General features: G+C 41.8%; 1 long non-coding RNA gene across 1 annotated transcript; it reads left to right on the top strand.

Moving 5' to 3' along the window:
• The first annotated feature begins 10881 nt into the window (after nucleotides 1-10881).
• Nucleotides 10882-11142, top strand: LOC138927489 (uncharacterized). The gene is made up of 2 exons (XR_011443979.1): nucleotides 10882-11025; nucleotides 11099-11142. It is a non-coding gene; the product is annotated as an uncharacterized lncRNA (long non-coding RNA).
• Nucleotides 11143-12755: the final 1613 nt, after the last annotated feature.

Genomic DNA, 12755 nt, shown 5'->3' on the forward strand with positions numbered 1-12755 from the left:
TTGAAAGGATAAATTCATTCAATTGAACCGAACAATTAAGGATTTTGATAAGGTTACTTCCGCTTATAGAAATTTCTTTATTAATGCAATTTTGATTTAAAAATGTTTTAGGAATGTTCCATGTCAATAAAATATTTGGTTCAATATAATCAATTTGGAAATTTTTATGAGTTTTAGTGTATTTACAACCTGTATTTTCTTGTCTAATTATTCCATTTATACATTCGTCAAATACAATCTTTCCTGTTTCTTTATCAAATACTTTTTCATCATGTAGGAAATACTTATTGACCGTGTTCTCTGTTAGTATGTTATTGTCTTCATCTGGGTAGGGAATAATTTCGAAAACAGGGGCTTTAAATATTTCAGTAGGAATGTGGGACATAATCAGAATTTCATTTGTATTAGTTTTGAGCCAAGTGGAAGTTTTGATTTTAAGCAATTTCTCGGAATTCACCTGTTTTAAATTATCATGTTTTAAAAGTTTGGGGTTAAAAATTCCAAGTCTGGTTAGCTGCATTCCTAACTCAATGTCTTCTATGTATTCTGTGAAGTGTTGTAAATGAAATATTAGGACGTTAGCCTGTTGTTCTTTCTCTTCCTCGTCTCTAAATTTGTTGATTAAATCTAATCCATTGTTTACGACATCAATAATCTTATTCAAATTATTTAATAGTGTATCGATTTTCTGTTCTAACTCTTCTTTATCATCCTGATCCAATGTTCCAAATAAGTATTTGTAAGTTGTTCCTACAATGTTTAGCAACCCTCTTTTGCTACGTTTTGCGATTTTAATACCATTAATTTCTCGTTGAAGTTTTCCCACTAAATATTCTATCTGCAATGTTCCTTTGAATTCACATGCTTCTTCTACTAATTTCTCAAAGATTTGTTCTGTTTTCGTAATATTTACGCTTATAAAGTGATTCTCATAATTAGTTGGAATGTCTATCGTGCCTGTTTTAAACATTAAGTATCCATTATGGACTTTTATCGGATTTATTTCGATGTTTTGTCCATTCGTCATTTGAATTGAAGTAGTTAATATAATCATAAACATAATAATTTTATAGAGGTTGTTGAATCCATTAGGTTTCTTCTGTTTGTCTGGAATTGTTATATTTACTTTTATTAATTATTTTTTTCTTTTTAAATTTAGATTTATAATGAGTAATTTTCCTGCCTCTATTGGTTTCTTCAAAATGTTTCTCATCAACTTGTCTGATATTTCCTGTCTTTTTAAATGGGTTAGTTGTTTTTGATTTTACTAACGGAGATTGTTTATATTTGGTATCTATTTCATAATCATGTCTGTCTTTATTTAGCTGATTAATATTATTGATTTTCTTATCCTGTGTATCATAATCGGGTGTCCTGCATACATAAAAATATCGGCTGGTACTCTGTTTGTAGCATTATGTTTTGTTTTGTGGTTATAAATGTAAAGTATTAACTCGAACTTAGTGTACCTATTTTCAATATTTGTCTCACTTCCAATGATTCGTAGTTTTTCATTAACTGTCTTATGGAATCTTTCTACGTCTGATATACCATTCTTACTTGTTGTTTCCTGAATTTTTACTCCTTCCGAATCTAACCAGTTGTGTAAAGCTACACACATAAGTGCTGAATCCTTATCTGCTTTAATTTCTTGTGGTTTTCCCATTTCATTAAATACTTTCATTATTGCTCTTTTCGCTTCTAGCCAATCTTTACTTGTTATTTCTACTAATGAAGCAAATTTTGAATACACGTCAATACAACATAAAAATTGTTGATTACCCACTATATAAAAATCCATTACGTATTTTTCACGGATGTTTTGTATTTCTGGAGTGGTTTCGAAAGAAAGTTTTGTGTTTCTATGTTCTGTTTTAGATATGTTACAAATTTCGCACTCATTAATAATGTTCTGGATTAAGTTTTGATGGTCAGGGAAATAGTATTTTTCTTTGAACCAATTAATTGTTTTTTCTATTCCTGGATGTAATAGTTCTTTATGTCTTCCCAATATTTTCTCCTTAAATTCTGCGTATGTCAAGATATCTTCTAATTTAGTTGTGCATCTTACTAATTTTGTTAAGTGATTGGAATTGATTATTTCTACGAAAACTTTCTGGAATGTTGGGAAATCTGAGTCATTGTGCATGTAAATAGCGCTTTTCTTTGTACATAAATATTCTTTAATTATTTCTTTTGCCAGTTCTTCCGTCATTTCTTTATAAGTTATTTGGATTTTGATTTTATGAAAATAATGCTGTACGTTCGTTTGGTCTTCATTTCCTTTTATTAATTCGATTTGTCTAGGGAAATAATTGAATGGTCGTTCCGTTATTGGTATGTAATTTTGGTTGTCTTCCTGTGCACTATGTACGGTTGCGCCTACACTTTCGGCTATTTCTCCTAACATGTTTTCTTCTATTTTGGTTCGGGATAAAGCGTCATCTCTGTAACTTCATGTTTGGTTCTTTGATATTATTCAGCCAAACAAGAGGTTTATGATCACTGAGTATTTCAAAACGTCTTCCGAATAAGTAAGATCTGAAATATTTCGTTGCCCAAACGATCGCTAACAATTCTTTTTCTATCGTGGCATAATTAATTTCATGTTCGTTTAAAGTTCTGCTTGCATAACATACGGGTTTATGGTTTTGTGATAACACTGCACCGATTGCTATATTACTTGCATCAGTTGTTAAGGAAAATGTTTTACTGAAATCAGGATACATAAGTATTGGATCTGAAGTAATAAGTACTTTTAATTTTTCGAATGCTTCTATGTAATTTTCACACTTTATATCAATTACTGCTCCTTTTTTTAATTTAACTGTCATTGGTTTTACAATATTAGCGAAATTAGGAATGAATTTGCGATAGAAGCCGCATAATCCTAAAAATGACTTTATTTGTTTTGGGGTCTTAGGTATTGGAAAGTTAGTTATAGCATTGGTTTTATTAGGATTAGGTTTGATACCACTTGTAGTTACGATATGACCTAAAAATTCTGTTTCCTTTTTCATGAACTCACATTTATCCAATTGTAATTTCAAATTGGCATTTCTTAATTTTCCAAAAACTTTCTTAAGAGACAAAATATGGTCTTCCAATGAAGTGGAGAAAATAATGATGTCATCCAAGTATACTAAACAATCTTTATAGATTAAATCTTCTAAGAGATTGTTCATACATCTTTGAAAAGTTGCAGGGGCGTTTTTGAGACCAAATGGCATACGGGTATATTCATAGTGGCCATGTTTAGTTGAAAATGCAGTTTTTGCTATGGAATTTTCCTCCATTTGAATTTGGTGGAAGCCTTTGGCTAAATCGAGTGTTGTAAAATATTGGCATTTTCCTAATTTGTCTAGAATTTCATCCATTCTAGGGATCGGAAATTTATCATTTATTGTGATTTCATTTAAACTCCTATAATCTATTACTAATCTGAATTTTTTCTTTCCTGCAGCATCGCTTTTCTTTGGGACTATCCAGATTGGTGAACAATAAGGAGATTTCGACTTTCGAATTATTCCTTGTTTAATCATCTCAGTAATTTGTGTATTACCTACTTCGTCGAAAGCTTGCGCATATTTGTATGGCTTTTTATATATCGGATCTTCGTGTTTTGTTTGTATTGAATGTTTTATAGTACTAGTAAAAGTCAAATTTTCACCTTCCTTGTACTGAATATCTTTGAATTCAAACAAAACCCTTTTTAAATCTTTCTTTTCCTCTTCATTTAAATGTTCGAGACGAAATTCATTGCATTCTCTAAGTTCGTTGTTTATGAAAAAATTAAATGAGTCATCTTCTGATAGAGGTGGATTAAGGCAATCTTGTGCGGTCTCATCCTTTTCCTCTTTCTTTTCGGTTGACTTTGGGCTAAGGCATTTTGGTGCGGTCTTGCCCTTTTTAATTTCTTGTTCGGATGATTTTGAGCTAAGGCATTTTACAGCGGTCTTGCCCTCTTTATCATCTTCACCATATTCAATGAAAAGTTTTTTGTTCCCTAATGTAATTGATTCATCTTCATAATCTATCTTAGCTTTACTTTCTTTCAAAAAATCTCTGCCTATAAGTATGTCATAATTCTCTGAGAATTTGTGTAAGAAAAATTTTTGTTTTACTGGGAAAATTTTACTGGGATTTAATGTAATGCTTTTAAGTAAGTTAATTGGTCCATTTATTGTATAGACTTTCCGATTTTCGTTAGTTTCTGCAAAATTTCCGGAGTTTTCTCTCATGATGTTAATGGAAGATCCTGTATCGATCATTGCTTTGAGAGTTTTACCTTTGACTACTACTCTGATATAAGGATACTGTTTTCGTTTTCCGAGGCTATTTGCTGAAAATTTACGTTCATTCTACTTTGGGCGCTTTCACTTTCTCTCTGTCTCTTAACAGGTGCATTTGGAGAATTATTAGAAGTTGATGCCTGATAATTCATGGGGTTCTGAGCTCTACCTTGATTTAAATTCCTTCTAAGTTCATGATAGTTGCCTTGGTTTTGGTTTCTGGCAGGTGAATTCGGAATATTTGCTGGATTGTTTGATCCTGGATTATAATTCAAATAATTATTTGAGTTATGTCGGGGATAATGATTTGAATTATTTCTCAAGTAATTTTGATTCTGTCTTGAATTTCCCAAATTCCTACGTTGATCATAATACCTGGTTTTATAATTATCGTATGGATCTGAATCCCAATGACCTAGAGTCATTGCTGCCTCTTTTAAGTTAGTAATAGTTGTAATATCTCTTTTCGATAGTGAATTATACAATCTGTCCGGAAGTTTCTTTTCGATGCAATCCCTGATTGTTTTGTTCAATGAACTTGTATAAATTGTTTTATCTGTCTGATCCATTTCTAAATCTAACTTATTTAAAACTACGGATGACCTGATTTTAAGTTCGTTTATGCACTTACTGATGCTCCCCGGATAAGGTATTTGATGTACGTGGCGGATAACATCTTCGGCCTATGGTCCTTAAATGCTTTGATCAGGGCCAGTTTCGTCTGCATCCATGTTGTGGTTTTTTCTTCTGCGATGACTGCTTGTGCTGAGTCAACAATGGTCCTCTCGATGGCCCCGTAGATGATATGGTTTTGCCTCACATCCTGCGTTGGGTATAACTGCAACAGATACTCGACCCGTGTAATGAATCGGCTGAGCTCTATTGGGTTGCCGTCGAAATAAGGCAGTTCCTTGATTTGTCCAATCAATTGATTGAGATGGATCTCGGATAACTGTGGTGTCGCCATTTTCGTCACTTTTGAAGTTTTTTTATTGCAATATTGTCGCACGAAAATTCGTGGAGTTATTGACCGAATTGGATTTTTAATTAATTGTCTTTATATACAGTCGCACTGCACATAAATTCTTTTGCGGATTTCTTTTAGTCACTTTCGCTGATCAGGATAAACTAGTCGTATAGTATTATCCTTCTTTGTTGATCAGTACCGATAACTTGGTGTAAGGACCTTTTTAGAAATCCTACCGACTGCGCCAATTAAATGTTTGCACCATAAGTTTTCAATAAAAAAAAAATTATCTTTATTTCTTAGTTCCAACTGGTTACAAATATTTTTATTTGAAGAACACCAACCTACTACTTGTAGATCTTAAACTGAACTCAACTCCTAACTCTGACTTCTTTTACGATCGTCCTATAGGCCAATCTGCCTGCTGGACACAACGGGCAAACTTCGAGAGGGTGATCGCTTCGAGGCTCGAAGCCGCCATAGAGGAGGCGGGAGGGCTGTCGCCAAAGCAGTACGGATTCCGGAAGGGAAGGTCTACAGTGGATGCCATAGCAGCGGTGGTTGGAATTGCTCGAAACGCAATAGCAGGAACCAGGTGGAAGGGTGGCTCCAAGCAATACTGCCTAATAGTCACCCTGGACATCAGGAACGCGTTCAACACGGCGGACTGGAGCAATACCCTGGCAGCCCTAAGGCGGTTCAACGTCCCCAATTCTATAATGAACGTTGTCAGCAGCTACTTCAGCTGCAGGGTCCTACTTGTCGACACGGACATGGGCACGGAGACCTACGGCGTCACGGCAGGTGTGCCCCAAGGATCGGTCCTGGGACCGCTGCTGTGGAACGCCATGTATGACGGGATCCTGATACTGCAGCTCCCAGCGGGATGCGACGTCGTCGGCTTCGCAGACGACGTAGCGTTGGTAGTTGTGGCCAAACATAGGAAGGAAGCGGTGAGAGCGGCTAACAAGGCGATTGAAGCAATGGAACAGTGGCTCCAAAATGCAGGACTAAGCCTAGCCCCACAAAAGACGGAAGCGGTGCTGGTCAGCAGCCGCAAGGTTCTAGAAACGGCGACGATTCAGGTTGGTGGAATGGCCATAACCTCCCAGCGGGCCATAAAATACCTGGGGGTGATGATCGACGCCCGGCTCTCCTTCCGTGAGCACCTAGAATATATCCAGGGCAAGGCTGCAGCCACTATCAGGAGCCTCACCCGGATCCTCCTCAATACTAGAGGCCCAAAGCAGAACAGGAGAAGGCTCCTCGTGAGCGTTGCCTCGGCGCAAATTCTGTACGCAGCTCCCATCTGGGCTGAGGCGATGAATACGCCCAGCTACAGAAGAGGAGTTGACGCAGCGTGCAGGCTGGAAGCCATAAGGGTGGCGTCCGGCTTCAGGACAGTCTCCGACGACGCCATCCTGGTCATCGCGGGGATGGTCCCGCTGAAAGAGCGCGCTCGAGAGCTTAAGGAGCTAAAAGAAGCTCGCGCTCGTTATGAGGTTGCTGGTGGCGCCCTCGATATAATTACAAGGGAGGAGGCCAAGGAGAGGTCGCTCACAGCCTGGCAGGACTGCTGGGACTCATCGACGAAGGGAAGATGGACGCACACTCTCATCCCCAATCTTAGAAGGTGGGTGTTTCGAAGCCACGGACAGGTCGATTTTTACCTGACGCAGGTATTGAGTGGTCATGGCTGCTTCCGACAATACCTGAAGCGTTTTGGCCACGCGGAGGAGGACTGGTGCCCGGAGTGCGGGAGATCGGTAGTCGAGGGCGCCAAGCACGTTGTCTTCGAGTGCCGCCGGTTTGCACGAGAGCGACACCGACTGGAGGCGACGGCCTCCACCCAGGAAACCTTGTGGAGACAATGCTGGAAACCCAGATGCTCTGGGACGCAGTAGCATCCTTCGCTACAGCGTTAATGCAGAGGCTCAGGAGCATCGAGCAGGAGAGGCGGTAGGGTGGAGAGTTGGGGCCTGCTGCGGGCGAAGCAATGCCTAACGGTCGTCCCGCCCGTCCTCAAGCCCTTACTGTCCAGTACCCACGACCAACCACAAACCAGTCCGCCAAGGCAGTCCGCCAAGGCGCCGTAAATGATGTAGCAATTGTCCGTGGCACTGGGATCTTTCGGGAAGTGCTGCATATACTGAAGACGCAGTCGTGTGAAGTACTCGGAGAACTCCTCGGGCTCCAGGGCAAGGCCCAAGAGCGACAGCAATTGGGCCGCATGCTGAATGACCAAGTTTTCGCCTTCCACGTCATTGGTCATCAAGTCATTGATAAGTTCACAGATAACCCCTTGGAGCTCAGCCGTGCGAACTACAGCACCCTTTACTTTCCTGAACACTTCTCCGAGTGCTTCCAATGCAATTTTACTTACCGACTGCTCCTGGTCGTTGCGAGCCTGGTCGTTGCCAACTTGGGTACGACCACCAGACTGGCGCGAGCAACTCCCTCTGCATCCCTGATCTTGAGGAGAGCGATCATGAACTGGGACAGTGCCTCCAGCGCAGCCTTGCGAATGGAATCGTAGGGGTTGTCGACTACCTTGAGCACGCAGTCGAACGATGGCTGAAATTACGGAGCGAAAGTAGCGCCCGAGTTGGCAGCGAACTCCCTCAGCGCTACAATGGCTTGCTCCTTCTTGATGAGGTCATCGTCCTCCGCCTGCGATTCGTCCAGTTCGGAGCTCTCCCGCATCTCTTCAGCGTCCTCGGTCCTCGGGAGGACCGATTTCAGAATGCGGTTCGTGATCTTGGGGAAACCGCACCCATTTCCTCGTTGGCCACGATCGTGATGGCTCTCATCAGGTTGTAAGCGTGCATGCGCAGATCCTTATTTTCGGCCTTGGGCTCGATAATGGACAGGCAGAATAGCATGGTGTCGTTAGCCAGCGGGATGAAGCTCTCTTTCCCGACGAAGCGGGCAATGGTCGCCAGAATTTCTATTGACTTGAGGCGGTTCTGTTGATGAATAAAGGGTAGCACAGTAGGAACATAAGGGTTGAATGCCCTCTTTTGTGCCAGCAGCCATTAACGCTATGGTAGACAAGACCAGTTCACGATGGCAGCGACGCATCCCTCGGCCATGACAGCTAAGCTCGGGAAGCCAGCGCGGCGGCGAATCAGGTCGTGGTGCGCCATGGCCTCTTCAAGGATCTGCAGCAGCGGCGGCATTAGGTTCTCTGCCAAAGCATCCAGACAACGACATCGTTCATGTAGTAATCCTCTTGTCGTCGCCCGAGGAGCAGCACATCATCTCGAACGAAACATTCAGAATAGCAGCCCCAGCAGCCCCTGCTCGATCCCAGTCCTTTTTTTCAAGCAGCACTTAGCCTGCCACAAAGGTAATGGTCTCGGAGCGGATGCCGTCTTCCAACTCCTTGTTGCTCGTCACCTCGAGGCAGCAATCCAAAACGGGCCTAACATCTTTCAGCAGCCGGGGCATGTGGTCGGCCATTCTCTCCAGAATGTTAAAAACGGAGATGAACTCCTAAAAATCGTTGGTATAAGCAAAAGCTCGGACGGTGTTATAGATTTGCGGCATCAAGAGTGCAGAAGATGGAGGAGCCCAGCTCACTCTCCTTGGGATCCGAGGCGGCGCACTTGTTGAAAACAAATTTGAGCAGCTCCGACACCCAAGAGTCGGTCTTGTTAGACTCATGGCGCACCAGACTGCCAATTACCTGGCCGATGCTACTCCTCAAATTTTTCGCCTTTTCGACGATAAGAGCTTGGAGCATTATGTGCTAGATCTGGCCTTGCACGTCCTGGCCCAGGAGCTGCCAATGTCTCCGCTTCGACAGTCGTCTGTTCAGGATCACGGCAGCGTACTGGCGGATGTCAGTCTGGGTGGAGGAGACCACGATGTTGCAGAAGCCCAGTATCGCCTCGTGATTCTCCATGGCCTGTTCCAAGGCTGCAGTAGCCATTCGGATTGTATCGGCTTCGGAGCTCAAAAGCCCATTAATTATTTCCACTAAAGCAGCTTCCATGTTGATTAACTTTTTTTATTTGCTATCACTTTCGAGTTTCAAAATCAGAGTGAGCTATACCGTACACCACATCCAGACAGGCAAACTTCAAGACGAATTAAATGTCCAAGCTTACTGGGATAAATATTTGTTGATATTGATGTGATCATGATAATGGGGCTAAACGTTTTCTTAGTTATGACGAGAGTTGTAGTGTTTAAAATTTTATTTTAATTAGTTTTGAATTTAATTCTGTAAAAAAAAAACAATTCATTCATATGTATCTTCATATTCATGACATAATTCTTTGTTTTTGTTTTTGGACAGCCATTCTCTTGATTAAGTTCTTAATTCTAAAGTATATATGTACGTATCTTAAAATAAATTTTTTTTTATATTTACATCAGCGGCGTTTAACAATGTCTGTTTTAAATTTTTAGGTTAAAAAAAAAATTTAATAAAAAAAACAAACTTTACGCCTAGCACGTGCTTGCGACAAGCACTGCAAAAAGTCATTTTTTTGCTTGGCCACTTAAAGGTTAAAGTTTTGAAAAAAAAAATCACCTTTCAGTTTGATAAGTAGGCAGGCACTGAAATTAGGGGACCAAATCCCAACGGTTTTCAGCCGAATGGACTACCTTGTATAATTGTATCATGCCGCCACCATCTCAGTTGAACATATTGTCAGTTGGCTTATGTCCCATTTTCATTCTTTTTTTTCTGGTGAGTTCCGTTATTTCTCCAGTTGGCTTTTTTCCCTTTTTTTTGTAGTGTGGTTATAAAAATTAATATTTTTTTGTAGTGTGGTAATAAAAATTAACACTTTCATAATTTAAAAACAAATTTTTAAATCTTTTTTCATTAACCCATCATTTAACGATCTCATCTCTTTCAAATCCAAAGTCTTGCAGGAACTAGATTTTACATTGGATGCCGCAGAACTTTTCTTTCAACTTTTCTGCCACTTCTGAATGTCCGCGTCAGGTTTAATAGCGGAATTTTTTACGAAAAATTCTGTAAAAAAAAACAATTCATTCATATGTATATTCATATTCATATTCATTCATATGTATATATCACAGTGATAAGCGGGATTGCTAAATAAGTTCATTAGTACTTAACAGTAACCTTTTTGGAACGAAACCAGGAAAACATGAGTTATATAAGATGGTATGAATACAAACTCTCTCAACCTTATATATGATGGTATGAATATAAATTCTCACAACCTTATTTATATATATGTATTTTGACTTTCTTGGCTACACAAAGACAGAAGACTTATATATTAATTTATTGGCTACACAAAGACAGAAGACTTATGTATTAATTTCAAATACAAGATCAGCCCTCTATTTGACTGACAAGGACGACGAACGACTCTGGATATTGTTACCAAAGAGTTATGTAAATAAATTTTTAACTGAAACACCATTTAAGAAATTGTACGAAAATGGAATAACACATCTTGTATATAAAGGAAAAGAGATGACTAGATATAGCTCAGCCTGTTTACAATTTATTTTAATGGAGTAATAGTATAAAAGAGCTGGATCCTTAGAATGGTTCATCAGTTTCACATTTTCCATTAAATTAGAAACTTATATTAGACTTTTTTATTTTTACTTCAATTTGAAGACATGTTTTTCGAGGAACACCCTAAAAAAACTTGAATATTTAAAAACAACTCTGGAGGATTTAGAAGAAAAGGTACAAGAGTTCTATTTATGGATTCCACTACAAAATATGCCCCTGGAGTGATGATGAAGCAACTGATGGTCCAGACACTTGTAACTGCCACAAACTTCCTCTATATGAACTGAAGATTATTATTTCTTTTACGAATCACAATTTCTCGTGCAGATGTACAATCGCCAACAATGATTCCTGCAACATCGTCAAAAACTGGTGCATTGTTTAGGTGAGGGGCCGTCATGCCGCTCAGCTGAAGAGCGCATCCGCGCTGAAGAGCGCACCCGTGCTAAAGAGCGCACCCGCGCTGAAGAGCGCATCCACACTCGCCCCTCTGTGCCCTCTCTCTCGCTCGTTGGTTGTCGTCGATCGTCTCTTTTTGTACTAGTTTTTAAGTCAGTATTCTCAGGGAAGCAGAAAAATAAACCGCGTTATATCCACTGGAAGACGCCCCCGACTTTTTCTTCAACATTTCTACTCCTGGAATCTTTTGCGGCAACCAAGCGCCCCTACAAACATTGTTCCTGGAATTGAAGGCAGAAAATATACGTCGGGGTCACCATTATCACCAAATATCACGTCGGGGTCACCATTCCCCCCCCCTTGCAATCGCTCGGGTTGCAACAGATCCCTCGTCGCTAGCTATGCGTCACTGCAGCTAGAGGGCGTACACGGGTCGATGAAGGCCCCCGTGTCGAAAATCCGGGTCCCGATGTTGACGCTGTTCCGTCTCAGCAGCGACGATAGGGTGGGCGCAGCGAGCGCGTCCTGCGGGGGCCCTCGAGGAGAGGCGGAAAGTTGCCTAGGCGCGGATGACGCGGGCGGAAGAGCGGTGGACGAAAGCAGTGGAGCGCTAGACGACTGCCGGCCAGTGGCGGAAGAATGCCGAGGAGTTGCCGACGAGCGCCGGGAGGTCGATGGAGGCCGTGGATCGGCTTGTGAGTGCCGGAAAATGGCGGACGCAGGGCGAGAAGCACCCGAAACGCGCCGGGAGTTGGCGGATGACGGCCGACGAGAGAGCGAGACACCCCGTGTACTGTCTCCCGTGGGCGGTGACCGGTGCTCCTTGGTCCCGGGGTGCAGCAGCGTGTGGTGATCCTGACCAACACGTCTTACAGCCGTCCCCACGCCGACAGGATCCGTCGGAGAGTGCTCGTGGGCCAGGCAATTCGAGCAAAAAGCGTTCACGAGAACGCTCGGAGCCGCTCCTCGGAACTGAGGCGTAGGAAGCGCCGACACTTCTTCAACGGGTGGATCCCATTGCAGACTCGGCATCGGTAGGATAGTGTACCTCGAGTACATCTGCTTTCCAGTGACGGGGCGTTGCGTGGGTGTGGCGACATCGTGCTGAATATGACTTTGGAATCTAGAATTAGGCCCGGATCAGTCGGATCATCAGCTGATTGCCACCGTGCAGCGTGATGCGATGTGTAAATCGAAGAAGGAGTCGTAACAGATTATGCTCGCATCCTGAATCGAAACCCTGAATCAGTGAGTCACCGAGGCTGCGGGCAACTCGTGCGGAAAAAACAGACACGCATGCGCGGGGGTTTGGCTGGAGATAATGGGCCTGTCAGCACCCATCCGGAAATGGTCTCCTGACCGAGAAGCGACCCGCAGATGTCAGCTCCTAATAACACATCGACTTGGAAGCTCTCAAAGAAGTTGGGGTCCGCCAGGGTAATATTGGGCAGCCCCTTGAGACGATCTCGCGAAATCGAATATGATGGCAGATTTCCTGCCAACTGCGGAGAACGTCAGCCGCAGTCTCTAATTGTAGCCCGGGTCTTGACGGCGACCGAATAGAGAAATGGCACAATTTAGTAGA

This window comes from Drosophila bipectinata, unplaced genomic scaffold (assembly GCF_030179905.1).
Source record: "Drosophila bipectinata strain 14024-0381.07 unplaced genomic scaffold, DbipHiC1v2 scaffold_285, whole genome shotgun sequence".
Classification (NCBI taxonomy): Eukaryota; Metazoa; Arthropoda; class Insecta; order Diptera; family Drosophilidae; genus Drosophila; species Drosophila bipectinata.